The sequence below is a fragment of the Gossypium arboreum genome, chromosome 7 (genome assembly GCF_025698485.1).
Source record: "Gossypium arboreum isolate Shixiya-1 chromosome 7, ASM2569848v2, whole genome shotgun sequence".
In the NCBI taxonomy this organism is placed as follows: Eukaryota; Viridiplantae; Streptophyta; class Magnoliopsida; order Malvales; family Malvaceae; genus Gossypium; species Gossypium arboreum.
This window is the reverse complement of record NC_069076.1, coordinates 55,158,429-55,163,234: the sequence shown is the minus strand read 5'-3', so window position 1 is coordinate 55,163,234 and position 4,806 is coordinate 55,158,429. Positions and strand designations below refer to the sequence as shown.

The following is a 4,806-nucleotide window of genomic DNA, read 5'->3' as shown; positions in this document are numbered from 1 at the left end:
ACCAAATCGGGACCATTAAAAAATTTTCGAATACTTAGACAAACCAAAACAATTTATTTCATTATTCCTTATAAAACTACCCACCTGCGCCATAGTCACTAAATAAATCATAACTCGAGTCACAAAACTCAAAATTTAAATTCGTTAATTTTTCCTAAAACTAGCCTCATATATCTTTTTACTATTTTTTTTCCAGAATTTTTGGTCTAGTCAATTAGTTAAAGTTTATTAGTTAAAGTTTCCCCTGTTGCATTGTTTGACTACCCTGAACTCTTCTCACTACAAATCAATTTTCTCCCTGTACAAAATTCAAATAACCATGTTGTTTGTTTCTATTGAAATTATATTCACTAAGGAATCTAAAAATATAGACTAGAACTCCTAATTCATTTTGTAAAATTTTTAGTGAATTTATAATTTTAGAATAGGGGATTTGCTCTGACCCTGTCTCACTAAAATTCAAATATCTCTTAATATACACTTCTTTTGCTTACTCTGTTTCTTAATATGAAAATAGACTCAATAAGATTTAATTCTATATCTCATTCATCATCTAATTCCATTTCTACTATTATTGGTGATTTTTCAAGATCACGCCACTGCTGCTGTTCAATACTGATTTAATGCTAATTTCACTTTTTAATGATTTCTTTGTATTAACTATCATTTAAGCATACATAGCACCAAAACATGTTCTTCATTAGCCATTTCAATAGCTAATCATTATCAAATATTTACATACCATTCTTTAGCCATATCATAAGGACATACACACAAAACGGCTAAGTCCCTATACATGCCATAAACTAGAACATTTGTAAACGAAGATACCCATTTGGTAACTTGATAGTTGATAATGTGAAGTGATCTCCGACGACCTCCAACCCGAGCTTACTTTTAAGTACTTACTATGCTGTCATAATTTGCTTAAATAATGTTTAGTTCTTACTTTTCTATCTTACTCATCGGTAACCTTACCAAAGGCTCAGAATACAAAAGGCACCTCACTTAATCGCTGTCTTACATACCTGCAACATCTCACTTAACACATGAGTACCCTTTCATAATATAGGCATATTGCCAATCATGTCATAAAGTGTCACAACCATAATTGAAAACTCATCACTTACTTAATACTTGATAATCTCAATTACTTACAATCTTAGTATTAAATAAGTCTTAAATGCATACCTGTACTCTTTCTTCATGTTCTCACCTTGTCGTTTCTTTGACTTACTCTTTGGATTACTCGGGAACCTTTTCCTTTTTAAACTTAACATTACCATGTCTTGACATGGTCTTACGTGGTATCCATGCCTTATGAACTCACCAATGCCATGCCTTGGCATGGTCTTACATGGGACCTTTGCCTTATACTAACTCATCAATGCCATGTCTTGACATGGTCTTACATGGTATCTTTGCCTTATGAACTCACCAATGCCATGCCTTGTCATGGTCTTACATAGGACCTTTGCCTTATAGTAACTCATCAATGCCATGTCTTGACATGGTCTTACATGATTTCCTTGTCTTATAGAACTTATCAATGCCATGACTTGGCATGGTCTTACATGATATCCTTATCTTACCAAATGCCATGTTCCAAACATGGTCTTACATGGTATCATTGTCTTACCAAATGCCATGTTCCAAACATGGTCTTACATGGTATCCTTGTCTTAGTGCCAATGCTACATCTTGATATGGTCTTACATGGAGTTCTTAATGAATGTCGATGCCATGTCTTGACATGGTCTTACACGGGATCCTTGCCTTACCAATGCCATGCCTTGACATGGTCTTACATGGTATCCTTAATCGTCAATTCCTCCTTAAATGCCATGTTATGAACATGGACTTTTCCGTCAATTCTTCCTTAATTGCCATGGTACAACCATGGACTTTGAGATATTAATGCCTTGTCAAGTCATAGCTGAAACATACTTGCTCAAATTCTCAAGGTTAGTCGCATAACTCAATAATAACAATACTAATAACAATAATTGCATAATAATAAAATGCTACTCAACTTACATACTTACATTCTCAATCTCATCATATCATCAACATAACTTATTCTCATCAAACTATACTAGTCAATACTTTCTTGTTATCATACAAAGCCATAATACAAAATATGGTCTTACATATAAATTATACAAGTTCTCTTTCCAATATTGAATTATTATCGAACATTAATCATTATATCTGAAAGTCAATACTAAAGTATTTATGGCCAAAATATCACTTTATCATTCAAATATGCATAATTAAATGCTTATTAAACATATGAACTTACCTCGATACTAAAACGACCATTTTACCAACTTTCCCGATTTTCAGTTTTTCTTTCGTTCTAGGTCCAAATCTCACTTTTCGGGATCTAAAACATCATATTTCACTTATTTAATTAATTTACTATTCAAAACATTCCCTAACTCAAACTTTGGAAAAATTACAATTTTGCCCCTAAAACTTTTTAGAATTACGATTTTGCCCCTAGGCTCAAAAATTAAAATTTATCCATTTTTCTTATGTTTTATGACACGCTAAACATTTTTCCCTTCTATGGAAACATCAAATTCCCAGTCTATCATGTACTTATGAGCATTAGGTATTTTTACCGATTATGTCGTTTTACTCGTTTTCACTTAAAATCGCTTAGCAAAAGTTGTTTAACATAATTTCAAGCTTCATATTCTACCATAAAATATCAAAATAAACACATTTAATCTATGGGTATTTTTCCAAATATGAACCCTAGCATGAATTATTGCTAGAATAAGCTAAATCAAGTTATCGGGACTCCAAAAACATAAAGAACATTAAAAACGAGGCTAGAACGGACTTACTATTGAGCTTGGAAAGCTTGAAAACCCTAACCATGGCTTCCCCCATGCTATATTCGGCCTCCATGAAGAAGATGGACCAATTTTGGCTTTATTTTCCCTTTTTAATTCTTTTAATTACTAAATGACCAAAATGCCCTTAAAGGCTACTCTTTTAAATTTGTCCTATTCTTGCCCATTTTTGTCCAAATTTAGATATAATGATCTAATTACTAAATAAGGACCTCCACTTTAAGAACCCATTTCAATTAAATCCCTTTTATTATCTAAAACACATATTTTGCTAATTTTACAATTTAGTCCTAATTATCAAATTAGGCACTTATACATAAAATTTCTTCACGAAATTTTCACACAATTATGCAATCAATGAATAAACCTTAAAACTTAATCGAAATAAATTTTTTTGACCTCAAATTCATGGTTTCGCAACCACTATTCCGTTTAGGCCCTATTTCGGGATGTTACAAATGCCAAGCTTAGAAATGAAATCACCACATTTCAACAACTTGACTATAAATCTCTCTATGATGCATGAGTGTGATTCAAGGAGTTGTTTTGGAAATGTACTCATCATGGCATTCCTCACTGTATTAGGTTGGAGACTTTTTACATTGGTCTCAATGCATATAAAAAAATGGTATTAGACGCTTCAACCAATGGATCTCTTCTTAAAAAATCATACAATGAAGCATACGGAATGTAACACCCCTTACCCGTATTCGACCCCGGAACAGGGTACGAGGCATTACTGGACTTAAACTTAAGCAAACATACAAAATCGAGACGTAAATTTAAATCCAAATTTAAAACTTTTCTCATACATTCATATCATCCCTAAAATGAGCCTACGAGGCCCAAAACATGCTTTGGAAGGGGTTCGGGACAAAACTGAGAACTTTAGAAAATTTTTGATAAAATAGGGGTCACACGCCCGTGTGGCTTGGGACATGCTCGTGTGGGCAAGCCGTGTGGTCACACACGCCCATATCTCTAACCCATGTAACTCTCTGTTTATGACATCATCAACAAATTAAAGTCACACGCCTGTGTGCTTAGGCCGTGTTCTTCACACGGCTGAGACACACGCCCGTGTCTCCGTCCATGTGCTCGATATTGAGCATTCTATTTTACAACAATTAAGGTGTAGGGAACACACGGTTGGATCACACACCAATGGGGCAGACCTTGTGTCACACACAGCCTAGACACACGCTTGTGTGTCTACCCATGTTGACAATAAGAAATATGTTTACCAAGCCATTTGTCACCCTTAGTCACACATGCACTCACATCAATTCAAAGGCACAAAACATATCATACTTAGGTAGCCAAACACTCACAACTAAGTCAATAACATGTCATTTTTATGCCATCATTTATCATGCTTAAAACATCATACCTAGCCCATTAAAAACATATTAATCTGACATTCACGAGAGGGCATTAAAATATGAATAAACTTATAATCAGCATAAGCCATCATTCATGGCTATATATAAGAAGAAACATTAACATTACAAGCCAACACATATGGCCAAATTAATCATGACACATATAACATATGACCAAGTTCCTATACATGCCATAAACTTAAAATACTTGAATTCATCAATACCCGTAGTGATAGCTTGATAATGTGATAGGATCTCCGGTGATCTCCAACCCAAGCTAGTTTATTAACCCTATAAGACATGGGAAAGGAAGGGGGTAAGCTATATAGCTTAGTAAGTTCATATGTAAGTAATAGGCAACTTATGCCATAAGTTTACCATTATAATAATATAATTACAAGATAGTATAAATTTCCTTAAGTCTCGTAACCATAATTTATTCAATCACATTGATTTCCCTTTTTCATTTATGACCATAATTCAGCATGTCTTGGAATTAGTGTGGCAATTGTAATCTTTCCCATTATAATATGTTACACCAATTAACAAATCATTTCAAA

General features: G+C 33.7%; 1 non-coding gene across 1 annotated transcript; it reads right to left on the bottom strand.

Moving 5' to 3' along the window:
- Positions 1 to 3,327: 3,327 nt before the first annotated feature.
- On the bottom strand, positions 3,328 to 3,434 carry LOC128295781 (small nucleolar RNA R71). Its single transcript, XR_008286331.1, has one exon. It is a non-coding gene; the product is annotated as a small nucleolar RNA R71 (small nucleolar RNA).
- Positions 3,435 to 4,806: the final 1,372 nt, after the last annotated feature.